The sequence below is a fragment of the Mus musculus genome, chromosome 11 (assembly GCF_000001635.26).
Source record: "Mus musculus strain C57BL/6J chromosome 11, GRCm38.p6 C57BL/6J".
Lineage (NCBI taxonomy): Eukaryota > Metazoa > Chordata > Mammalia > Rodentia > Muridae > Mus > Mus musculus.
This window is the reverse complement of record NC_000077.6, coordinates 27,267,198-27,295,086: the sequence shown is the minus strand read 5'-3', so window position 1 is coordinate 27,295,086 and position 27,889 is coordinate 27,267,198.

The window sequence follows — 27,889 nt, the reverse complement described above, 5'->3', positions numbered from 1 at the left end:
ATATTGCATACCATATTATTACCTGCACTTGGATTCACAAAAACATTGCTTAATTTCTGCATAATCTGAAAAAAATAGAGAACAGAAATTGGCAAATGAAAATAAATTTTCTCCATGTTATAGCACCTTTATTTCAAAGCACATTCTTGTAGTCAAGTAATATTTTTGTAAGTTAAAAAAAGCAACCCATACCAGCAGAGAAACCATGTAACCAAAGGAAGACAGTGAGAGAGGGTGGAAAATAAGGACAATAGGAAGACTGGAAAATAATTCATAAAGCCCCTGTTGTAAGATTGATGGTTATATCAATAATTAACCTGAAATCAAATTAATTTAATTTACAGTTAAAACACACCAGACTGTTGGGATAGATTAAATGTCTAAGGCCCACAAAATATTTCTTTACCTCTAAGAACTAGGCATGAAGAAGTAAAATATTTCCTGTAAATAGAATCCAAATGAATGTAGATGTAATTATTTTTAAATGATATCTAAATTAATTTTAAATCTAATCCAGCCAAAGAAACAGAGGTCACTATGTAATGCTGAGTTTGGTCCTTCAATATTTCTTATATGTTCACACAATTCCAAAAGCAAATAACAATAACACTAAAGTATGAACAGATTCAAGTACAGTAAAGCAAAACTCTTTAACACAGAAGTATGACCAATGGACAGACATCTGAGATAAAATTAAGAAGCATGAAATGTAACCTGTATGAAGTGCTCTTTGGTGATAAGTCGATTTCTATCGGAGATCATTTGAAAACAAACAAACAAACAAACAAACAAACAAAAAATCAAGTACATCTTTTCATCACTACTTTCCATGCACCAAAGGCACTGAAACATTCATTCGCGTACCACAGAAATCAAAGCTTATATTAGTTTGATAGACTGTATCAGACACTGGCATAAAGTGGAAATTTCTGGTTTCTTTGGAGACTCTGTTAGCTTACAAGAATGTTTTGCTATAGCAAATACATGAAAGGACACAAGATATCTACAAAAATATGAATATGACCCTTCAGAGAGTGAGAGATTGATCTTTGCTGAGTATATATATATATATATATATATATATATATATATATATATATGTACTATTTCACCTTACATTGCATTGCTGAGCTTCACTTGTGGTGACCTCATAGAGAAAAATTCACCAAACAACTTCTTGTGAGGTCTGTAGCTGCTCCTGTAAATTCGGTGCTTAGTTAGAGTCACATCAAAAATATTTTATATTATTTGTGACTATTGTGAAGGGTGTCGTTTCCCTAATTTCTTCCTCAGTCCATTATACTTTTGAGAAGAGAACGGCTACTAATTTATTTGAGTTAACTTTATATCCAGCCACTTTGCTCAAGTTGTTTATCAACTGTAGGAGTTTGCTAGGGGGATTTTGGGAGTCACTTATGTTTACTATCATATCATCTGCAAGTAGTGATATTTTTACTTCTTCCTTTCCAATTTGTATCTCTTTGACCTCCTTTTGTTGTCTAATTCTGTTGTTCTGGCTATAACTTTGACTACTATATTCTAAAGATAGAGAGAAAGTGGGCAGCCTTGTCTTGTCCCTGATTTTAGTGTGATTGCTTCAAGTTTCTCTCCATTTAGTTTGATGTTGGTTATTAGTTTGCTGCATATTACTTTAATTATGTTTAGGTAAACCCTTAGCCACACTAACTGTAGTGTACAGAGACAGTATCCAAATTTTAAAAAAATCAAAAATGAAAAAGGAGACATAACAGAAACTGAGGAAATTCAAAATATCATCAGATCCTACTAAAAAAACAGAACTGGAAAATCTAGATTAAATGGATGATTTTTCTAGACATATATGAGGTATCAACGTTAAATCAGGATCAGATAAATCTAAACACTCCCATAATCCCTAAGAAAATAAAAGCAGTCATAAAAGTCTCCCAACTAAAACCAGCCCAAGGCCAGATTGTTTTAGTGCAGAATTATATCAGGCCTTCAAATAAGACCTAATACCAATACTTATCTAACTATTCCACAAAACAGAAACAGAAGGAACACAACCTAATTTGTTCTATGAAGCCACAGTTACCCTGATACCTAAACCACACAAAGACGAGAGAGAGAGAGGGGGGGGGGTGGAGAGGGAGAGGGAGAGAGAGACAGAGAGACAGAGAGACAGAGAGAGAGAGAGCATCAGACCAATTTCCCTTATATTCATCAATGCAAAAATGCTCAATAAAATTTTTGCAAACAGAATCCAAGAACACATCAAAATGATCATTCACCATAATTAAGTAGGCTTCATCCCAGGGATGTGGGGATGATTCAATATACAGAAATTCATCAATGTAATTCACTATATAAACAAACTCAAAGGAAAAAAAATAATCATCTCATAAGATGCTGGAAAATCCTTTGACAAAATACCACAGCCCTTCATGTTAAAAGTCTTGGAAAGATCATGGATTCAAGGCACATACCTAAACATAATAAAAGCAATATACAACAACATAATACTTAGTACATTTCTTAAGCAAGCCTATATGTTTCTGGCTAAAAGACAAAACTCAAATTCCCACAGCTATACTAGAATCTACATTTTAATAGACCTGGTTCCCAGGGATCAGATTGTGTATTTTTGGTTTATATCAACACCAGATTCATTTTATTAATCTAACTTTATTTTAAATTTTAGTAATTAGCTTTCTTTTAATGTCATTGTTTCATCGGCTGCCCTTTTTCATAAAATGTTTTTTATGCATTTGAAGTACATTTTCTACAATGAAGTTATTTATATATTTTATTCTAATATTTGTTGTAGTCATGGCACCACTGTCTAATTCATGATTTATTGAGAAATTTTGAAGCACTTATTTTTAAATCCGATGTCTTTTTCAAGCCCCTCCTATTGTGGCTTATGGTGATCAGAGAATGTGGAAAGAGTGTAAGAACCAGAGGTAACAGAGCACACCAGATGCAACAGCACATGTGAATTCACAGAGCCTATGGCAGTACACATAGGCTTGCATGGGTTCAAGTCCCCGAAGGGGTTCAAGCACTGAGAATGAGAAACAGACACAAAGTCCCACACTAACCAAAGGAAGCTACTTTCAATTGATATGTACTGGCAAAAGGAAAATCAGTTTTCTCTAATGGAGTGTTACTGGCTATATCAATCACACTCCAGGGAAGGACCCATGCTAAGGAGTATTTGACCAACATGAAACTCACATATTCAAATGCCTATTAAGTAACAAAATATTTTGGTGTGTAGACTATCTTACTTTACTCATAAAATACATCCTTAAAACAAGCCCAAATTGGTGTGCCTTTTCTGATATCTATCATGGAAAGTCAAATACTGGCTTGAGATCATTTGACCACATGGACTTTAAAGAAGATGAATCTGAAACAGAATCTGGTGCTATTTTTAAGGATTAACATTTCTTACTTTGTACACTAATTGAGTGCTCTCCACTAAGCCTAAGCTACCTTGTCTCTTTGTGATGCTTAATACAGGATTTCTTTGTGCTAGGAATTGGTGTTCTGTGTTTAATTTGGGGTAGAGAAGGGAGTACCCCACAGTGCACAGGTCTCTTCACTACTTGCTTTTCTTAGAATTCTTTTCAATTAGAAATGTGCTTATGAGTAATATAGAATGTCCTTTCAATGAGTACATATTTAGTTCTGTGCTGTTATATTTAAACGTTTTTGAATATCTTATTTTCTTAATAAGAAATCAATAGATAAACACAATTACTTTTAATGTAAAGTAACAGCATATGATATTTTTCAAGTCATTAAATAGCTTGCCATGGCAAATATCCACCTCTGCTCCAGTAAGTTTAATGTTATCCTGGAAAGTATAAAACATCACCCTTTCTTCCTTGAGGAATAGCATCAATACAATATGTAGGTGGTTCCAAGGGAGCTTCATCTCTTTTGTTCCATGAGAAATTATTCATACTTTTATAGTCTGCAATTAATTTTATGTACTTTTAGCTTTGTTACACCATATGTTTAAGAATGGTAGTATTGTATTTTGTATCTCATAGTAAATTATTTATGTTTCCGAGAAAAGTTCTTTTTTTGTACATAAAGTATCTGTGTGTGTGTGTGTGTGTGTCCCCTTCCCTCCATCCTTCACTCATTCACTCATTTCACAATCTTCTCTCACACAGACACAGCTGCACACACACTCATACACACACACACACACACACACACACACACACACACACATTAGCAAAATCTATGCACATGATAGCTGTTCAGTAAACAATTGTAGAATATTGGGGCTTTTAATTAATTTATCTGTTGCATCTAGAATGGCAGAGTGAAAACAAAATATTAAGTAAATTTAGATACACATTTTGACAACTGTCTCTTTAATAGATGAGTGGTTTCTATAAGACCTCAAAAGTTAATTCTCTCTCTAAGGAATGAATGTTGTTTTGCTGATTAGGAAAAAAAAAATGCTGTTGTCTGCAGCTTGAGCTCTCACGAATTCTGCACCATCTGTGAAGGACTAGCAAAAACTAAAAATAAGGGGAAAGGGAGAATACTTGCTGCAGAGATCTCGACAATAAGCATTTCAACCTGTTTTAAAAGCTGTAAAGGTGACTCTTTCCATGCCTCTTTGCACTTACTTTCATAGAAAATAAACCCAAACCCTCTCCCATACCTGATGAGGAAGCTGGGATTAGGGCCACACTTACAGAAAGTTAATACTACAAGAAACAAGAGTCAACTTGCTTTCTGACCAAAAACTTTTGACTGGAGAACAGAAAGACACAAGAGGGGAAATTTACTGGCATAGTTCAAATGGCTGCCTAAATATTTGTGTTCATAGACTGGTGCCCCACTTAGCCTGGGGAAGAGACACTCCTGTGTTTTGGGAGAGATGAGCACTGTAAACACAATTGTTACGGTAATGAACTGATGAGCACTCAGTATTAAACTGGACATCTACGTCAATATCCTCACTGAGTCCTGGAGAACATCACTGAAGAGGAAGCATAGAAAATATGATCAGAGAAAGGGAAAAGTGTCGTGGCACTCGGCTTTCTAGATTTTTTTTTCTTTTTTTTAAATGGATATTTTCTTTATTTACATATCAAATGTTATCTCCTTTCCTGGTTTCCCCTCCAAAAAAACACTCTTCCCAATCCCCTCCCCACTCCTCTGCTCACCAACCCACCAACTCCCTCTTCCTGGCTCTGGCATTCTTCCACCATGGGGCATACAGCCTTCATAGGACAAAGGACCTCTCCTCCTATCCTCTGCTGCATATGCAGCTGGAGCTATGAGTCCCAACCTGTGTTCTCTTAGGTTGATGGTTTAGTCCATGGGAGCTCTGGGGATACTGGCTAGTTCATACTGTTGTTCCTCATATGGGGCTACATACCCCTTCGGCTCCTTCATTGGGGATCCTATGTTAAGTCCAGTGGATGGCCCTGAGCATCCACCTCTGTATTTGTGAGGCACTGGCAGAGCCTCTCAGGAGAGAACTATATCAGGCTCCTGTCAGCAAGCACTTGTTGCCATCCACAACAGCATCTGGGTTTGTTGACTGTAAATGGGATGGATCCCAGTCTTTAGACAGTCATTTCTTCAGTATGTACTCCACACTTTGTCTCTGTAACTCCCTCCATGGGTGTTTTGCTCCACCATTCTAAGATAGAAATATCCACACTATGGTCTTCCTTCTCCTTGAGTTTCATGTGGTTTGTAAATTGTATCTTGGGTATTCCAAGCTTGTGGACTTCTGGGCTAATATTCACTTATCAGTGAGTACATATAATGTGTTTTTTTGTTTTTGTTTTTGTTTTGTATGTGTGTGTGTGTGTGTGTGTGTGTGTGTGTATGCATGTGTGTGTGACTGGGTTACCTCACTCAGGATAATATACTCCAGATACATCCATTTGCCTAAGAATTTCATAAATTCATTGTTTTTAATAACTGAGTAGTACTTCATTGTGTAAATTTACCATATTTTCTGTCTCCATTCTTCTATTGAGGGATATCTGGGTTCTTTCCAGTTTCTGGCTATTATAAAGAAAGTTGCTATGAAAATAGTAGAGCATGTGAATTTATTATATGTTGGGACATCTTCTAGGTATATGCTCAGGAGTGGTATTGCTGGGTCCTCAGGTACTACTATATCCAATTTTCTGAGGAACTGCCAGACTGATTTCCAGAGTGGTTGTATCAGCTTGTAATTCCACCAGCAATGGAGCAGTATTCCTCTTTCTCCACATCCTCGCCAGCATCTGCTGTCACCTGAGATTTTTATCTTAGCCATTCTGACTGGTGTGAAGTGGAATCTCAGGGTTGTTTTGATTGTGTTTCTCTGATGAATAAGGATGGTAAACATTTTTTTAGGTGCTTTTCAGCCATTCCTCAGTTGAGAATTCTTTGTTTAGATCTGTACCCCATTTTTAACAGGGTAATTTATTTCTCTGGAGTCTAACTTCTTGAGTTCTTTGTATATATTGGATATTAGCCCTCTATCGAATGTAGGATTAGTGAAGATTTTTTTCCCCAGCCTGTTGGTAGCCTTTTTGTCTTCTTGACAGTGTTCTTTGCCTTACAGAAGCTTTGCAATTTTATGACGTCCCATTTGTTGATTCCTGATCTTATATCACAAGCATTGGTGTTCTGTTCAGGAATTTTCCCCCTGTGTCCACATGTTCAATGCTCTTCCCCACTTTCTCTTCAATACCTTTCAGTGTATCTGATTTCATGTGAAGGTCCTTGATCCACTGGGAATTGAGCTTTGTACAAGGAGATAAGAATGGGTCAATTTGCCTTTTTCTACATGCTAGCTGCCAGTTGAGCCAGCACTATTTGTTGAAAATGCTGTCTTCTTTCCACTGGATGGAAAGAAGCTCCATTGTCAAAGATCAAGTAACAATAGGTGTGGTGGTTTGTTTCTAGATCTTCAATTCAATTCCATTGTACCTGCCTGCCACTGTACCAATACCATGCAGTTTTTATCACAACTGCTCTTTAGTACATCTTGAGTTCAGGGATGGTGATTCCCCCAGAAGTTCTTTTATTGTTGGGAATAATTTTTCTATCCTGGGTTTTATGTTATTCCTGATGAATTTGGACATTGCTCTTTCTAAATCTATGAAGAATTGAGTTGAAATTTTGATGGGGATTGCATTGAATAGGAAGATAGCTTTGGGCAAGATTGCCATTTTTACTATATTAATCCTACCAATCCAAGACCATGGAAGGTCTTTCTATTTTCTGAGATTTTCTTCGATTTCTTTCTTCAGAGACCTGAAGTTCTTGTTATACATGTCTTTCACTTGCTTAGTTAGATTCATGCCAAGATATTTTGTATTATTTGTGACTATTGTAAAGGGTGTTGTTTCCCTAATCTCTTTCTCAGCCTATTCATCCTTTCTGTAGAGGAAGGTCACTGATTCGTTTGAATTAATTTTATATCCAGCCACTTTACTGAACTTGTTTAGCAGGTTTAGGAGTTCTCTGGTCAAATTTTGAGGATCACTTAATTATACTATCATATCATCTGCAAATAGTAATACTTTGACTTCTTCCTTTCCAATTTGTATCTCTTTGATCTCCTTTTGTTATCTAATTGCTCTGGCTAGGAGATCAACCACTATATTGAATAGGTAGGGAAAGAGTGGGCAGTCTTACCTAGTTCCTGATTTTATTGGGATTGCTTCAAGTTTCTATCCATTTAGTTTGATGTTGGCTACTGGTTTGCTGTATATAGCTTTTACTATGTTTAGGTATGGGTCTTGAATTCCTGAACATTCCAAGCCTTTTACCATGAACAGGTGTTGGATTTTGTCAAATGATTTCTCAGCATCTAATGAGATGATCATTTTTTTTCTTTGAGTTTGTTTATATAGTGGATTACATTGATGGAATCATTCTGTATTTTGAACCATCCCTGCAACCCTGGAATGAAGCCTATTTGATCATGATGGATGGTTCTTTTAATGCATTCTTGAATTCGGTTTGTGAGATTTTATTGAGTATTTTTTGCATCTATATTCATAAGGAAAATTGGTATGAAATTCTCTTCTTTTTTGGGGGGGAGGGGTTGGGTCTTTCTGTGGTTTAGGTATCAGAGTAAATGTGGCTTCATAGAATGAATTGTGTAGAGTACCTTCTTTTTCTATTTTGTGGGATAGTATGAGAGTATTGGAAATTGTCTTCTTTGAAAGTTTTATAGAACTCTACACTAAACCCATCTGGTCCTGGGCTTTTGCTTTATGCCGGCCCACAGCGTACACGAACCGAGTACACCTGGGAGGCAGGCTGAGGCTGAAAGAGACTTAGACTGTGAGAGAAATTAATGAAGACCAAAACACATTTTCTGTTCAAGGCCCATAAGTTTACTAAGAGACCGTGCTTACAAGGAGGAAGGCCAACCCCACCCCACCCCACCAGTCCACTCTTGGTGCCTGGAGCCATTCTGTCAGCACTTGGTCACCAGGCTGGTTGCTTATTCAGGAATGTCTCAGAAAGACAGGTTCAGCGTCTCGTCAGGTAGCAGAAGAGCAGGGCAGTTGTCACTTCAAAAAGGAGCCAGCCAGGTCGGAAAGCTGCACCACAGGTGTCCCCACCTCAGTGGTGACAAGGTTTGTACCAGCCTGCTTCAGACTGGGGCAGGCTACAATTCCTCCCAAATTATATAATAAAAATAGCTAGACTGAGACATAAGATTTATTTATGCTCCATAGTCCTGCCTGGGAGTTATGGTGGGTGGTGGCTGTGCCTGTCTTAGGATCTCAGATTTTCCCAAGCCATTCATATCCATAAAGGAGAATATACGCAGCTTGTTTGTGTTTATTTTGCACAAACATGGCTCTGTGGTGTATTATTAACAAACCACGGCCTCTTGGCATATACCTCTCTCTTAGATTGATATGGCTCCGAAATCTGGTTGCCCTTCATTGACTATCCAGCCCTCAAAGCACACCTTATTCCCAAATCAGACCAAAGCCACAATATATACTGAATACGCTTCTTCATATTGATTAATTTCTGCCACCCGCGCTTGCTGGAGGTGAGGCTGCAAGCTTGCTGAAATCAGGCTATGAGGTGTTGACTGACCTGCTTGAAAAACAAAGTCTAAATAGTGAAAAGCAACAGGATAAAATCTTCTTTGTGGAAGCTTAGGTACTTTATTCAGTTGCAAATTAGCAACGATCAAGCTCAGACTCTGACCTCCCCATGTAGGGGAGCTGGCTTTGAGAATTAACAGAAAGGCTGTTTCTCTTGTAAATAGAATAAGCTCCAAGTTAACTTTGCTAGGTAATTAAGATTTTTAGCTATCTTCAATAGGAATCTCTAATATTGGAATTATTACTAGACCAGTCCAAGATTGAGTTAGAATAACTGGTCACATTGAAGGAAAGAGAGGAATCATTATAACTCTTTCTTATAAATAATCTTTTCTAAGTCAGATTCCACAGTCTCTTATGTTCTATGTCCCATAAGGTTAAAAAGCTTGAAGCAAGGCACCTTAGCTTGTCCAATCTGGGACAAAGGCAAGCAAAGGTGGGTCAAAAACGTATACCCAATTCAGCTTTCTTGTCACCACAGTTAGGGCACTCAGCGAATTCACAGGTTAGCTTGTCACACAAATCCTTCTGACAGTTGTCATGCTTCTGCAGCATTCTGTGGAGAGAACCTAAGCTTTCCCCTTCCCCCAATAGAGTAGCTGTTCAGAATCAAGCCATATAAGTAGATTCTTTTCATCTCACCTAGACATGATTATGTCTAGTTTTAAGATACTATAAGGCATTTATTAAGTTCTTTAACATCCAAATTTTAAATTTTTTAAAGTAAAAATATGATTTAAGTAATGTGCACGAGATATAATTCCTCCCCTTCTTTGTTTTTAAGAAGCTATAGTTTAATATCTTGTCTTTGAGAATTATTAAATTGTTGACAAAACATCTCAAATACTTGACTGTTATAGTTAGTTTTAATATAACATGGGCAGTGACTAATTACACTTTCAGTTGTTTCTTTTGATGAGCAGTTGTAACTAGAAGGCGTGAGAAGTTGTTAATAGTCACATGTGCATAATTTATTTATTTATTAATCAGAAATAAGAGAAATCTTTTGCAGCAATTGATTAAGTATAAGTCCTCAAGAATTAACACCATTATGTGGAAACAGGTAGAATCTGAGGACACCAAGAACAATTTTTTTTTTTCAATTTGGCATGCACATTCTCTAAAAACACCAAAATATTATCTTAAGCCATTACTGTTTTGATTATATAAAGAACGAGATTATTTTTATGTAAGGTCTGTAATCTGCCTGAGATATAAATCTAGCATGGCATTGCCTTAATGGGTCTTGTCCAGGCAATCTAGAACAAAATTTTAAATGTCCAAAAACAGTCTTCTAAAAAGGACAGCATTTTTTCTTATGAGTTGTATATGCATAAACCATTGCAAATTTGAAAATTTATAGTATCTGAGGGATGAACAATTTTAAGCAATTGTAAGCTCTGAGATATATATTGCTAAATATACAAATTAAAGCTTGATTATTCAACATTTTAAAACACCATCTCAGCACACAATTTAATTATCTGTGCTGAAGCAGGAGGAAACTGAAAAGAATAAGCGTATGATCCAATTCACATATACTTTTCTCCCATAGAAGGGCTGTTTTTAAACACAGTAAATGGGATGCATGCATGAATTTATAGAAAAGCATGCATAAAAACAATTTTCAACTTATCTTTAGTATAGTAATTATCAATTTTATTTAAAATGATGGTATGCAATAGGCCAAATATCAATATTCTATAATAACCAAATTAATTGCTGTTTGGAACAAGGAAAAGACACTTTGTCAGGTTCTTAAGACACAATTTTTTGTTATAGGTTTTCTAAAATATACGAATTTATCTTACAGTTCTTTATTAGCACCACAGCAGCATTAATAGGATATCAAAACTTTGCTTTGAGATGAATGCCACCTCGGCCTTGCCCACCTCTGGCCCGCTGCCCAGGCCAAAGAGGCTGAAGCAGCTGGCCAGGAAGCCCAGGCAGTGGTGGAGCACCCAGAGCCCCAGCAGGAAAAACACGGCCACCCCCAGCGGGGGCAGGCAGATGCCCATGGGGGCCACAGCATGCGCGACTGAGTCCTGACGCTGAGTCCGCTACAAAGGTGCCCATTTTCTGGCGCACTCCAGTGCCTTCACCGCTCAGGGATAGTCTCGCAGCAGCCAGCAGCTGGCCAATCGGCTTTCCACGTAGGCCAACATTCGGTCGGTAGGTGAAGAAAGATGACTTTACAATAATGTTTTCTCTTGTCAGAGAATCGCCGTGGGCACATTTAATAACCCTAACTAAAATAAGCAGCTAATATTTGATTACCATAGATCATAATCGATAACAATTGATCACAGAAGTTTTTTCTACTTTCTGTAAAGCCTTTTTGTTTCTCACCAGTTAATATGAATCTCACTAGATAGCACCTAACAAGGGCTTAAGTTCTTCTGTGGTGAGTTTAAGGTGAGGTCTTAGTCAATTAACATCTCCTGGCAGGTTTTGAAAATAAAATTTTGAAGCAAATCAATTTCTTCCTCTTAGATTTTCTGTACCACAATTTTCTAGTATAAATAAAACCCTAAGTATTATAAAGATATTGCCTCTGAATCTTTTCTGGAGCAACAACTACTCCCCAGAACTTTAAAGTTCATTGTGTGAGAGCAAAGATTTGAAGTGAACTTCCCTTGAGAGGCATTAGCTAATAAACTACTTTCCACTTGGGAAACAATATACACTGAAAGATTCAAACTCTTAGCTTCTTGTATAGAAGCAGAGACAGTAAAAACTTTTCTTACATAATGTAAAGCTATATTAGCCATACCTAGAGGCAAAATTTTCCAGTGATCATCAGTTCACTAGAAATGAACACTTTACAATTATCAGAATGCAAAGGAAAAAACAAACTTTTAAATCTATAATAACTTTACATGAAGTAGGCAAGCAAGATTGTAATGCCTTTATAAGTTCTACAGCCTGATTGAACTTTTATAAGCTTTGAATTTGAACTTTATTTGCAACAGTGTTCTTTTAGCTAAAAGAAAATTCCCATGGAAGCAGGAAGAGGCAAGTTTCAAGAGCTTCCTTAGGCACCATTTGCAAGACAAAAGAAAGTCACACAAGCCTCTCTGAGGCTGCTCTGAGCTTTGTATGGCTGTATGGCCACAGAGAGCTGTATTAGTGCTCTCATAAGATGATTACTCTTGTATTAATCTTAATTAACAATATATGGGTGAGTAGAAAATCTTAAATTTGCTGTCAAACTGCAAGCTGCAGTCAGTGGAACACTGGCAGTTTTAACCATAATTTTCAAGTTTCTTTTGCAACATTAGGATAATATCTATAAACTTGGGAAAGCAAAGCCCAATTTTAAAACAATTTATCATCTTTAAAATCAATATTAGAAGCATTACTATCATGTTACAAAGTTTGGCTGCCAATTTATACCTATGAATGCATGACAGTGCAAATTTTAATGCTTCATTAAAGAGACATAATTTTAAATCTTATTTCTAAGTCTACCCTTTAGGATAAGAATCAAATTAAATATTATCTCAACTAGAAGTATCCCTTAGAGGCCTAGTTTTTTTTGTTGTTGTTGTTTTTGTTTTTGTTTTGTTTTGTTTTTGTTTGTTTGTTTGTTTTGGCCTGCTTTATGCCACATGTTTGAAAGACTCCAAACCTGAGTTACCAATTCAAAGCTGTCTTACACCTTTTAAATCATACCCAATAACTTATAAGCTAATATTCTATGATGAAGACACGCAGAGCATATTATATCTTTAAGACCAGTAAAAGCCAATTTAAGTGGCTACAGGAATCCTATAAATTTAGACCAATCAAAGAATTTTACTTTTTATAGCTATAATTATAAGATTTTAAAAAAGCACTTTGTCATTTGCTAAACATAATAATCAAGATTGAAGAGAATTTTCTAGGAAAAAACCAACTATCAGCTTTTTTGTCCCAAAACTAAGAAGCTGCAGATTCCCTGTCTTTGAAAGCAGCTTTTTCCAGCAGTGGCTCCCCTGTTGTGCCTGATCCCTAGCTAAAATGTGGTCACTCTCAGGCTTTGCTGAACCAGCAGATAAAGTCTTAGCCATTTTTATTTTCCAACATGAAGCACAGAACATTCAGTCATTCAGACAACGAAACAAAACACTCATGAATCGACATGTAAACGGGCCAGTACATCAGACATTAGACAACACAAAGAAGGCAGAGAACTTCTGCTGTAGAACCAGAAAGAATAAAGCAGGGCATCCCCCGATTTCTCTCTGTCTCTGGGAGAGTTTCAAAATCCATTTTCCTCTATTTTATTTTATTATCTTAAACTCTATTCCTCTAGCTTGATGCAGTTCTTGACTGCGGACAACCGCCTGTTTCATTATTTTAAACCCTATTCCTCTTGCCTGAAACAGCTTTTGAAAGCTACAGACAACCGCCTGATTTGAAGTTTCTAGTCCCACACATATTTCACTGTCAAACCTAAGTGGACCCAGGGCCAGGTCAGCACTGTTCCAAATTTAACCTGTATCCTATTGTACCTCCAGCAACACTTTAAAAAATGAAGTTTAAACCAGCGCTAGCATAAATACTTGTTGCTCACTGTGCTCTGATTCTTTCCTTCCCTTGGAGCTCCATACAAGACAGAGATTCCCTCAGTGTTTTCCCGCTGTTTCTCAAGGTCCCTGTTCAGACACCAATCTGTTGTATGCTGGCCCAGGGCCTACATGAACCGGGTACACCTGGGGAGGCAGGCTGGGGCTGAAAGAGACTTAGACTGTGAGAGAAATTAATGGAGACCAAGAAATATTTTCTTTTCAAGGTCCACGAGTTTACTAAGAAACCATGCTTATAAGGGGGGAGGCCCACCCTCCCCCAACCCCACCTCCACCCCCGCCAGTCCACTCTTGGTGCCTGGAGCCATTCTGTCAGCACTCGGTTGCCAGGCTGGTTGCTTATTCAGGAATGTCTCAGTAAGGCAGGTTCAGCCTCTTGGCAGGTGCAGAAGAGCAGGGCAGTTGTCACTTTAAAAAGGAACCAGCCAAGTCAGAAAGCTGCACCGCAGGTGGCCCCACCTCAGTGGTGACAATGTTTGTACCAGCCTGCTTCAGGGAGGCTACAGGCTTTTTTTGTTTGGGAGACTATTAATGACAGTTTCTATTTCTTTAGGGTATATGGGACTCTTTAAATCATTAATCTAATCCTGATTTACCATTTGTACCTGCTACCTGTCTAGAAAGTTGTCGATTTCACCCCGGTATCCCAGTTTTGTTGAGTATAGAATTTTATAGTAGGATCTGATGGGGTTTTTTTGTTTGTTTGTTTGTTTTTGTTTTGTTTTGTTTTTGGCTTTCCCCAGAATCTCATGTTATAGATCTCTTTTCATTTCTTTTTTTTTTTTTTAACAATTTTTTATTAAATATTTTCTTCATTTACAATTCAAATGCTATTCCCAAAGTCCCTTATACCCTATCCCCACCCTGCTCTCCAGCCCACCCAATCTCAATTTCTGGCCTTGGTATTCCCCTGTATTGGGGCATATAATCTTTGCAAGACCAAGGACCTCCCCTCCCAATGATGGTCTATTAGGCCATCTTCTGCTACATATGCAGCTAGAGACATGAGCTCAGGGGGTACTGGTTAGTTCATATTACTGTTCCTCCTACAGGGTTGCAGACCCCTTCAGCTACTTGGGTACTTTCTCTAGCTCCTCCATTGGGGGCCATGTATTCCATCCAATAGATAACTCTGAGCCTCCACTCCTGTATTTGCCAGGCACTGGCATAGCCTCACTAGAGTCAGCTATATCAGTGTCCAGTCGGCAATATATTTCTGGCATATGCAATTGTGTGTGCGTTCTGTGGTTGGTTATGGTATGGATCCTCGAATGGGGCAGTCTCTATATTGCCCTTCCTTCTGCCTCATCTCCAAACTTTGTCTCTATAACTACTTACATGGGTATTTTATTCCCCATTCTAAGGAGGGACAAAGTACCCACACTTTGGTATTCCTTCTTCTTGAGTTTCATATGTTTTGCAAATTGTATCTTGGGTATTCTAAGTTTCTGGGCTATTATCTACTTATCAGTGAGTGGATATCATGTGATTTCTTTTGTGATTGGGTTCCTCACTCAGGATGATACTGTCCAGATCCATCAATTTGTCTAAGAATTTCATAAATTCATTGTTTTTAATAGCTGAGTAGTACTTCATATCCTTAATCATCAGGGAAATGCAAATCAAAACAACTCTGAGATTCCACCTCACACCATTAAAATGGCTAAGATCAAAAATTGAGGTGGACAGCAGATGCTGGCAAGGATGTGGAGAAAGACATACACTCCTCCATTGCTGTTGGGATTGCAAGCTGGTACAACCACTCTGGAAATCAGCCTGGTGGTTCCTCAGAAAATTGGACATTGTACTACCGGAGGATCCAGCAATACCTCTCCTGGGCATAAATCCAGAAGATGTTCCAACTGGTTATAAGAACACAACTTCCACTATGTTCATAGCAGCCTTATTTATAATAGCCAGAAGCTGGAAAGAACCCAGATGTCCCTCAACAGAGGAATGGATACAGAAAATGTGGTACATTACACAATGGAGTACTACTCAACTATTAAAAGCAATTAATTTATGAAACTCTTTCATTTCTGATTTTGTTAATGAAGATACTGTTTCTGTGCCCTCTAGTTAGTCTGGCTAAGGGTTTATCTTGTTGATTTTCTCAAAGAACAAGCTCCTGATTTGGTTGATTCTTTTTATGGTCCTTTTTGTTTCAACTTGAAACAAACTTGTTGAGTTCAGCCCTGATTTTGATTATTTCCTGCTGTCTACTCCTCTTGGGTGAATTTGCTTCTTTTTTGTGCTAGAGTTTGCAGATATGCTGTCAAGCTACAAGTATATGCTCTCTCCAGGTTCTTTTTGGAGACACTCAGTGCTATGAGTTTTCCTCTTAGGGCTGCCTTCATTGTGTCCCATAAGTTTGAGTATGTTGTGTCTTCATTTTCATTATACTCTAAAATGTCTTCAATTTCTTTATTTCTTCCTTGACCAAGTTATCATTCAGTAGAGTGTTGATCAGCTTCCACCTGTATGTGGGCTTTCTATTATTTTTGTTGTTATTGAAGATCAGTCTTAGTTCGTGGTGATCTGATAGGATGCATGGGATAATTTGTATCATCTTGTATCTGTTGAGGCCAGTTTGGTGACCTATTATATGGTCAATTTTGGAGAAGGTACCATGAGATGCTGAGAAGAAGGTATATCCTTTTGTTTTAGGATAAAATGTTGTATAGATATCTATTAAATCCATTTGTTTCATATCTTCTGTTATTTGTACTGTGTCTCTGTTCAGTTTGTTTCCATGACCTGTCCATTGATGAGAGTGAGGTGTTGAAGACTTCCATTATAATAGTGTGTGGTGTTAAGTGTGCCTTGACCTTTAGTAAAGTTTCTTTAATGAATACGGATGCCCTTGCATTGGAGCATAGATGTTCAGAATTGAGAGTCCATCTTGCAAAAATTTACCTTTGATGAGTATGAAGTGTCCCTTCTTATCTTTTTTGATAACTTTAGGATGAAATTTGATTTTATTAGATATTAGAATGACTACTCCAGCTTGTTTCTTGGGACCATTTGCTTGGAAAATTGTTTTCCAGCCCTTTACTCTGAGGTAGTGTCTGTCTTTGTCACTGAGGTGGTTTTCCTGTATGCAGCAAAATGTTGGGTCCTATTTATGTAACTCATCTGTTAATCTATGTCTTTTATTTGGTGAATTGAGTCCATTGATACTAAGAGATATTAAGGAAGAGTCATTGTAGCTTCCTGTTATTTTTGTTGTTAGTGTTGGGATTCTATTCATGTGGCTATTTTCTTTTAGTTTTGTTGAAAGATTACTTTCTTGCTTTTTCTGGAGCATAGTTTCTCTCTTTGTGTTGAAGTTTTCCCTTTCTTATTCTTTGACAGGCAGGATTTGTGGAAAGATAATGTGTACATTTAGTTTGTCATGGAATACCTTGGTTTCTCCATCTATGGTAATTGTGAGGCTTATTTGGTATAGTAGCCTGGGCTGGCATTTATGTTCTCTAAGGATCTGTATGACATCCACCCAGGATCTTCTGATTCTCATAGTCTCTGGTGAGAAGTCAGGTATAGTTTTCATAGGTCTGCCTTTATGTGTAACTTGACCTTATTCCCTTTCTGCTTTTAATATTCTTTCTTTTTTTGTGCATTTGGTGGGATTTGTTTTTTAATTATGTGACAGGAGGAATTTCTTTTCTGGTCTAACCGATTTGGAGTTCTGTAGGCTTCTTATATGTTCATGGGCATCTTTTTCTTAGGTTGGGGAAGTTTTCTTTTATAATTTTGCTGAAGGTATTTACTGGCCCTTGGAAATCTTCCTTCTCGCCTATACCTATTATCCTTAGGTTTGGTCTTCTCATGTGTCCTGGATTTCCTGGATGTTTTGGGTTAGGATATTTTGCATTTCCCATTTTCTTTGATTGTTATGTCAATGTTTTCTATGGTATCTTCTGCACCTGAGATTCTCTCTTCTATCTCTTGTATTCTGTTGGTGGTGCTTGCATCTGTGGCTCCTGACTTATTTCCTAGGTTTTCTATCTCCAGAGTGGTCTCGCTTTGTGATTTCTTTATTGTTTCTACTTCCATTTTTAGATCCTGGATGTTTTTTTCAATTCTTTCACCTGTTTAGATGTATTTTCCTGTAGTTCTTTAAGGGATTTTTCTGTTTCCTCTTTAAGGGCTTCTAGCAGTTTACTTGTGTTCTCCTGTATTTCTTTTGGGGAGTTATTTATATCCTTACTGTCCTCCATCAACATCATGAGAAATGACTTTAGATCCATATCTTGCTTTTCTGGTGCCATGGTGTATCCAGGACTTGCTATGTTTCGAGAGTTGTGTTCTGATGATGCCAAGCAACCTTGGTTTCTGTTGCTTCTGTTCTTATGCTTGTCTCTTGCCATCTGATTATCTCAAGTGCTCCCTACCCTTGATATATCTGATTGGAGCCTGTCCTTCCTATAATCCCAGTTGAGTTAGAACTCCTCAGAGTCCAGCGTTCTCTGTGATTCTGAGATTCTGGGTCTGTCAGTGTTCTTGGCAGTCAAGCTTCCTCTGAGACCCTGAGATCCTGGGGTGGCCAAACTCCTGGAATCCTAAGATGCTGGGCTTGTTAGAGCTCCTGGAAGTGGTACCTACTCTGGGGGCAATGGGCCTTTCCACTGAGGTTGAAAACAAAGTAGGCCAGTGCTGACTGGAAGAAACCTGAGCCACTTGTCAGGCGGAGTTCCTGTGTCCCTCCTCCTGCTGGCCCCAGGCACTCCTGGTGTTATTGGAACAGATGTTATGTTCTACTCACCAGTGATCCTGGGCATGCTAGGGGGCCTAGAGTCCTCTGGGGACCATGGGACTGTCTGGTGAGTTCACACCCAAGGTTACATCATGCTGGTGCCTACCGGAAGGAACCTGCTTTCTAGATTTAATAATGGAATTACAATTGTAAACAGACAGCAGCTGTGGATATATGCAGAACACTGAGTTTTCCAACATTCCACTATGGCTAGAGGAGGTGCCCTTGAGAACCCACTCCTAAAAAGCTAGTTACTGTTGATGATTGCAATAGGAGGAGGTGTCATTTACTCTAGTGATTAAAACCACTGGGGGACTGGATGGGAAAAAAGAGATCTAAGGGAAAGAAAGACATAATAAAATGCAATAGGGAAGGAGTAAATATGATCTCAATATTTATATTTATATACACATTTACATAAATGTATACATGTGAAACTATCAAAAATAGGAAAGAAATAAAACAAACAAAAATTATTAAATAAATTGAACATAATTTAAAAATAAATTTGTTTAGAACATTGCCAGCAATATTTTATGTGGTACTCACAAAATTATAAAGTGGCTTAGAATGTAGATTAAATAGTTTTACTTTCATTATCTTTTATTGACTATCATAGCCAAAACTCAAGAAAAATAGGATATAGTGAATTTGTTGTAGTTTATTTGACATTTCATTTATGTCCATGTCAGCCACAGCAGAGGTGCTACTCTAAATTTGGGATGGTTTTATCTGAACTGGGATTACAAAAGAACATTATTTCATTAAATGTCTTTGATTATTAGATATACAATGCAGAAATACTAAATAAGAGAGATTTCTTTCATTTTTTAATTGTGTGATCTTTGAGAATTTATAAATTTATATAATGAATTCTGGTTAATCTGTCCCATACACTCTCTTATCTTGGTCCCAGTCTTGTAACCCCTTTCATTCCTCAGATTCTTGGGTTTGTTTGTTTTGTTTTGTGACCCACTGATGACAGGGACAGCCAGGTGATCAATGGCTTGGTGCTAGTCACTGAAATCAAGAATTTGTTTAAATTCAGCATTATTCTATTAAGGAAAGGGGGAAACCAAGAGGAAACATTTGCCTTGAGAACTTGAACACTAACTTAGAATACTGAAACTACCATGTGTGCTCTGAACACTAGCCAGAAGAAAAAGTGGGGATTTTCTGAAAAGATAATTCCTGGGCTTAAAGATTGGTTATGACAGTGATACTATGCTTGGTGTCAATAGACTAAATCTGGAACTAACTAAACTCCAAGATGCTGGAAACATATGACAGGGATTCTTTTAAATCAAATCATTTGTAGTAGGAAGACCCACTTTTAATCTAGATCTTTTAAGGTGGGAAGATACACTCCTTACCTGGCCCACACATTTTGTGAGCAGCCTATTTAGAGGACTAGGCAGAAGAAAGCTGACTCTCTGTACATGCTTGCTCTCCCTCTCTCTGGCAAGTCCATTTCTTAACTGGCATTACAGCCTATTTCTTCAGGATTCTGGTGAATACTAAAGATTAGATGAAACATCCAGCCTTGTGATAATGGCTGGGCTTTTGGACCTTCTATTCTTAGAGAGTCATTGTTAGGTTAGCTGGACCATAGCCTGTAAGCCATTCTAATGAACTATATTTGTGTGTGTGTGTGTGTGTGTGTGTGTGTGTGTGTGTGTGTGTGTGTGTGTCTGTGTTCTCTTCTTCTAGAAAACCTCAACTTATTGTAAAGCAAATGCATTTGTTTTTGCCAAAACCTGCCTATACTTCTGATGTCTTAGTTTAGAGTAGGAAGGTTCCTGTCATTCCAAGAGTCTAGCTTTTTTTCTTTCTGTTGAGAAGACAGTTTGAATAAATATGTTGTATGTAATTCTTCTAGTATAGCCAGACATTTCATACAGAAATGTCTCCATCATATTTCTAAGTACATGATAGAGTTTATTCCTAGAGGAAAGATCACTTGTTAATCATATTAGGTAGCTCAGTAACAAATCAAGTTGAATAATGATAAAACATCGTGGTAAGGAGAATATAGCAAAGAAATCCATCAAAGCCAGGCCTCCAGTATAGGAGGGAATAGCTGATATTAGTATCTATCTTCCCAATTTTAATGAGTTTTTAAAACCTAAATTCGCTCATTATTATGTGAGAAGAAAAATAAAACAATATAAACTTAGTATAATTAAATTGTTCAGTCATCGATACCTTGTGTTTTCAGGCCTATGAATCGTAGCCATTGAAGTTATTTAGTGTGTGTGTGTGTGTGTGTGTGTGTGTGTGTGTGTGTGTGTGTTTAACTTTAAAATGGTTTTCAACCTGTGGGATGTGACCCAGTTGGGAGTGGAACTACACTTTCACAGGGGTTACATAGCAGATATCCTGCATATTATATATTTATATTACTATTCATAAGAGAAATAATTTTATGGTTGGGGGGTCACCACAACAAAAAGAACTGTATTAAAGGGTAACAGCACTAGGAAGGTTGAGAAATACCTTTAAAATTAGTTTTCTGACATTAACTTAAATCTAAAGCTTAACAATTTTGTGTTCTTTCTTTAATATACACTATTACATTCTTACCATGGGAGAGAAGTTTTACATAAGATGTGGTCTTGGATTAAACTCCTTAAATTGAATAAGTTGCAACAAGCATATATAAGAGCATTACAAAATTCATTGTTGTTAAGAAAATTCTAATGAGCACATAGATGTTGCTCATCCTCTGCTTGAAAGCCCAGATGTTACAGGTGAAACATACAGGCAGCAGATATCTTCCAACCTCACAGTGGTTTATGTAATCCTATAAATTAGGCATAAGCACATGGATAATTAAATTGAACAGCAGCATTTGAATGACTGTCTATAACTTTTTGTTTTTTTTATAGGACAAACCATTTTATCAACTTTTTAGGGACACAGAAATACTATGTCTCTTCTATTGAGCTTTCCTATAGGTGCATGGAGAATGTCTCCAAAGGAAAACACTACACTTCCATGAAGCAGTATGAGACAGTGCAGTTTATATGGCTCTCAGTGTACTACTAGTACACATACAAAATGACTGTTGCTTTGCCAGCTGTTACTGAATGAAGTCTCTATGGTTGGCTGCTTCCAATTGTGTCATGCTTTTTTTTTTAATTGTAAGTGACCTAGAATGTGAAGCAATTGGGTACTTTTGACACATCTTATCCCATTCACTGACAAAGTATGTCTATTTTTTCCATTCATAGAGTCAGCTAACTCATTCAGGGCCTGTGATGAGCATCTAAGGGCACAATAATCTTAAATGAGCTTCTCTGCTATGATGAGCACTCATTCAAGACCAGGGACTACTTCACACTTCTGAAAGTGCTTTCCATATGGAGGATGAAGAAGTAAAGGCAGTAAGTGGCTCCTTTAACATGGCCTGCAGAAAAGCTTCATACTCCTCTGGTTCCTATGTGAACTCTGACTCAGGAAATGTGCCCTGAATATGTATTCTTTTAGGTAAGGGGGTAATATAATACATCTTATTTAAATAGTCCCCTCCTAAAAAATCACTTCTTAACTATAAATTTTTCTATGTTTCTGCCTTGGTTGATGGTATGTAGAATACCACAGGCATCAAAAATATATCAGGCTCAGCTTTGACCATGTGACTGAGGGCAAAGTAACTGCTTTTGCTTCATACTCTGGACATAGTTAGCACTTTCCTTCAATTCTTTTTCTTCTTATTGTGGTGTGGGAGTTTGAACATAGAGCCATTCACATACTAGAGAAGAACTATACCACTGAGTTAATTTCCCTGTCTAACTTAAAACTTAGACATCTTTTTGAGCCCTGCTGAAGTAAGGAGACCAAAATCAATCAAACGAAAACAGATTTAATTATTCCTTCCTCACTCAAGCATTTAGTGTATATTCAAGATGTTTACTATGTCTTGGGTATTTCACATTACTTTCCTTTAGGTGTTGAAAATAAGTAATACAAATGGACTTATATCTGATTTCATGAAGGGAGTGTTTGAAGTTTGCTGATAGAGACATTAAGCAGTTAATTATAGGGAAGCATCAAAGTTCAACAATGAGAAAATAGCAAAATGAAGAAGGAAATAAAAACATAGATAGTAGAGATTTTCTGTTTATTAAAATTAGATACAATTGAAGCTTTAGAAATAGAGAGGTTAGTCAACAATTGCCAAATTTAAATTATATATATATATATATATATATATATATATATATATATATATATATATATTCTTTGGAACCTTGATGCTTTGCCAGAGTTGGACTTATGAATTATTATGAACATAGCCCCAGCAACTGGTGAATGGCCAATATGAGAAAGAGGGCATGGGTTTAAGAGACAATCATAGTTGTCATGACAAAGTCCCCCTCCAATACTGTTCATTTTAAAGGATAAGATTAAAATTCTCAGACAAGCCACAGAAATCTAGCATTGTGGATCACACCTTACACAGATATCTTATTCACCAGGCTTCTAAATAAATTAGCATTTCTGATCAAGTAAACAAGAAAATACCATGGTACAGAATTGATCAGAATACATTTATAAAATGAAGAACAGTAATCTAAACCAAGTTTTTGATAGTAAGGAACACTAACTGAACAGAATAAAGAAAAGATGTCTGAACCTAATATTTGTGCAGCAATCTAGAGAGAAATATATCCACATTATATCATTGTTATATAGAAAATATCTTGAAAGAAGAGTTCATTCACAATAAAGCATTTTTTTAAATTTGCCAAAATCTAAATGTCATGAGGAAAGGAAATATTCCTTCTGAAGAACAACATAGAGGGAGTATAATTATAAGTGAGTGGGTGGGGGAGACAAAACTAGAAAAACAATCTAAGACTACACAGAAAAAAACCTGAATATATATGTGTGTATGTATGTATGTATGTATGTATGTATGTATATAGTTTCTCAATTAAAAAGTATCAAAAGAAGTTGGTGAGTAAAGGTATAAGAAAAAGAGAATATATTGAAGAAGACATAAAGTTTACATTCTGTTAAAGTTTATATTCCACAGAAGGGATATAGGCATTACATGCAAAAATGCTATAAAATCAAGTAGTAATAAATGTTATAAAGGCCATAAGAGAGTAATGGAACAGAGAGTGTCTGGAAGTCTGTGTAGAACTAGAAATGAAGTAGTCAGAGAGAGAATAAACAGTGTGGAGCCAGCCACACTCAAAGCTGGCCAGCCATGCTCTGCCTGGGAGAAGTATTATGAAAGACTGGAACCACTGCAAGGAAGTTTTACAGTGGTAATATGGCTGCCATGCATTAAAACCATCAAAAACCATCAGTGAGGCTGGAATTCAGGGCAGAGCGATTTGACACACATAGTGTCACAAAAGGAAAACCCATTCTGAATTAGAATGGGTGAGTTAGGCTAGGACAAGAAGTCTCAAACTCAGATGATGTGTGTGTGTGTGTGTGTGTGTGTGTGTGTGTGTGTGCATATACTTATTCTGGGAGCAAGATGGGAAAACTTAGATATTGGTTATAATAACCTATATAATTTGTACTACCATCAATATGCAAATGAAATTGTAATCATATTAAAGATATATATTTGAAATAGAACTAGAAAAGCTGCTCCTAAATTGATTATGAAATGTAAAAAATACCAAGCAACCAAAGGAAAGAATCAAAGATCAGAATGACAGTCAGAGAGAAGCCAAATGATGATGACATCAAAACTGTCTCATTAAGACAAATTAGCTGAAGCTTTAACAAGTAAACAATAATAAACATGTATTAGCTCACGTCATTTCAGTATCAAGAATTCTGCACAGCTTAGAAAGGGCTTCCCAATTCACTGTCTTCTATTGGGTTGAACTTAAGATCAGCCAGGTCTTCTTTAGTCATCCCTGAACAAAACTGACTTGAATGACTGGTGGGATAGATCTACATTTAAAAAAAAACAAAAAAAAAAAAAAAAAACAAAACAAACAAACAAACAAACAAACAAACAAAAAAAAAAACCGCTGAGTCGACCCATGAGAAGCTATTGTTGAATACTGACCACAGTCTCAGTTCCTTGCTTTGAGAATTTTTCTGGGGCTGCAAATATGTCCTTCCAATATGGAGGATGATTTCCTTGGGACTCTCCAAGAGAGCAAGGCAAAAAATTAATGTTTTTATTTTTAGAACCTAAAATCAAAACTAGCCTTTCCTGATAATTTCTCTGAAATATGATAGGTAACATCAGTTAGAATCATTCAAATTCAAAGATCCCTGCATAAGGATGTGCCATCACATTAGAATCATAAGGGATGGGGAAAGGTTTTACTTAATCTACTTCTAAGTTAGCTCTCAACACTGTGAACTGAGAAAATATCTAGACCCAGATTCCTTTTTAATAAAGCACTTTATACATACATATATATAATGTATTTCTATTAAGTCAACCCCCATTATCCTCCCATCTGGAAAGGGTAATGGGGATTGATTTAACAGAAATACAATACTTACCCTATCCTTCTACCACTTTCCTCTCCCATCTTTCAAAGCTATTTAGCCCACTTACTGATAACACTATGTGCTTGGGAGTAAAATCATCTACTGAACCATGGGTAACCTTTCAGGTGCTACATCTCTGAGTAAACCTGGTTCCCCCTCCTCCAGCAGCTATCAATTGCCCATAACTTCTTATCTAAGGGTGAGTCTTGTCTTCAGGATTGTTTGACAGCCAACAACTCACTACACATATCCAGTTATAAAGGATTTCTAATTCTTTTATTTGGAAAGATAACTTTTTTAATCCTCAGAAACTGTAGCCATTTTGTAACACCATATCTGTTAAAGATCCTTAGCTCTTTTAGATGACCTTTTGTGAAAAGAAAATTGGTCTCCTTACTGCTCCTCTGCACAGTTTCCAAGAGCATCTCAATTGCAATATAGCTTTCTTTCTCTAGGATATCTGACAATAGTTGACCAACACTTATTTAGTTCCACAGAGAGGACTGAAGGGTCAGGTGACAGCCTGAAATTGACCATGGAAAGAAAATCAAGCTTTTGGGCATTCCTTAATGCATGATACTTTTTGTTGTTTTAGAAATGCAGAACATCTCCTTTCTTCTCTGCAGAAATTAAATTCTTGAGTGAAAATCTGCATTTCATTGGCTCTCCTGTAGAATAGAGGTCTAGATCTTTTATATTTCTAAGACCTATTATCTGCTTCTTTCTTCCAATATTAACATTTTATCTATTAATGTTGATTTACTTTACAAGAAATAGAAAATTAGTCTATTTTATATTACGATATTTAAATGAACATGAGCAAGTTAGAGAAAGGTGACTTAGGAGCAGCTAGAATAGGAAGAAGGAAGGAAGATAGTATCAGTAAATTTTAATTTAAAAATTAGAAATATTAAAAAGTAAAAAATATTTTTAAACTTGCAAAGTAACTCACTTAAGTATTACTTTATTTTAGTATTTTTGTGTTGCCTTTAACTCCTCCCACATAACATCTTTCTTCTGTTTTAAAGATATTCATTACTCTGTTACTTATTGTTCTTCAAGTTGTAGAAAATGAAAAAAACAACAAAGTTACTTGTTGTCACAGAAAAATACACACAATTATGAAATAGCTGTACCTTTCAAGTTATAAAGGCACTGCACACAAGCCTTAGAGAGGCCTGGAAGAATGACTGTTGTTTCTCATGATACAGGAAGAGAATTGATCAAAGAGAATATCTGGAGATTGGCTTTTGTATTGAAATACAAGATAGGTGTCTAAGACTTTATACATTATTCTGAAATTCTCCCCGTCTTCTCTCTATTTGCTGCCTCATTACAGTATGCATCACATTGCTTCTCTTGTTGTAATTTGTTTCTTTATTTATTGTGGTAGAATTTTTTCCTATCCTGCCCATAGAGACAATTGCTGCTCAGTGTCTATAGGAGATTGCTTCCAGACTATGCTGGAGATGTCAAAATCCCCAGGAAATCAAGTTGATTGTATGAAGTATTTATTTGCATATAATCTAAACATGTCTTCCTAAATTCTTTAAATCATCTCTAGATTTCCTATAATGTCTCACAAATAATATGTAAGTAGAAATAATAGCATGCAAGCTATTAATGTTTGCTTCATTATGGTACTTTTAATGTGTTAGGTTTAACACAGCCTTCAAAGAAAATTGCAGAAGAATGTGTTCTATGAAGACAGAGTCATAAACATAGAAAGATAATTACATAGCAACATGCCAGCAATTGAAGGAATTCTGGAGTACACATGCAGCTAGGGCCCAGGAAAATAGCACTGTACCAAACAAGGTGAACAACCAGATCACAAGAGAAAAGTAACTGCATTGAGAGACAAGATAGCCAGAATATGTAAAACAAGCAAATGTTCTCAGTGTAGATTTCAGAAACTGACGAAATCTTGTTACTAATAAGTTCACCTAAAAAACAAAAAAACATAGATACAAAACAAAAACAATAAAAATTGCACTCAGGAATATAGAAAGTATCCCTAGGAGGAGAAAAATGCAACTTATTAACTGGTTCAACTATGAACAACATTTTCATTATCATAGTATGATAATGAAGTACTTAATAATCATTACATATAAATTTCTATAGGATGAGATTGAGAGGATGAAGTATAAGAATAGCATTTATGTATGGTGGAAATTGTGACGAGAAAAATAAAGGTCTAATTCCTAGGGACTGGTGAAATAGGCTGACCAGGAGTGTACTTGCCACACATGAGGGCCTAATATTTCTCATACTCATGCTAAAAGGCCAGATATGCTGGATGTGTTTGTTAGTCCAATACTGGGAAGGTAAACACTGAAAGATCACTGGCATTTCCTGGATTCTAGTCTACTGTGCAAACTCCAGGCTGTGTTGAGAAACAAATGGACATGTTGTTTCCGGAGAAGCTCTACCCAGCAGCTAACTCAAACAGATACAGACACCCACAGCCAAACAGTAGATGGAGCTTGGGAATTCTTATGGAAGAACAGGAGGAAAGATTGCAGGCCTAGAAGGGGATAGTTACTCCACAGGAAGGCTAACAGAATCAACTAACTTGGACTCTTGGGATTCTCAGACTGAACCAGCAACTAAAGAACATACACTGGCTGGGCCTAGGCCTTCCCCCACATATATAGCAGATATGCAGCTTGGTCTTCATGTGGGTTACAAACAACTGGAGAGGGGCTATCCCAAAAGTTGTTGCCTACCTGAGATATGTTTTTTTCTGGTTGGGCTGCCTTGTCTGGCCACAGTGTGAGAGGAAACACCCAGCCTTGCAAAGACTAAAAGTGTCAGGGTTGGGGAATACTCAGGGGGACCCCACCTGCTCAGAGGAGAAAAGGATGGGGAAGGGGAAAAGGACTGTGGGAGGGGGTGACTTGGAGGGGGCAGTGAGAAGAATGTAAAGAGAATAATTTTAAAAATTAAATTAAATTAAAAAGAAAAAGAACAATTTCACC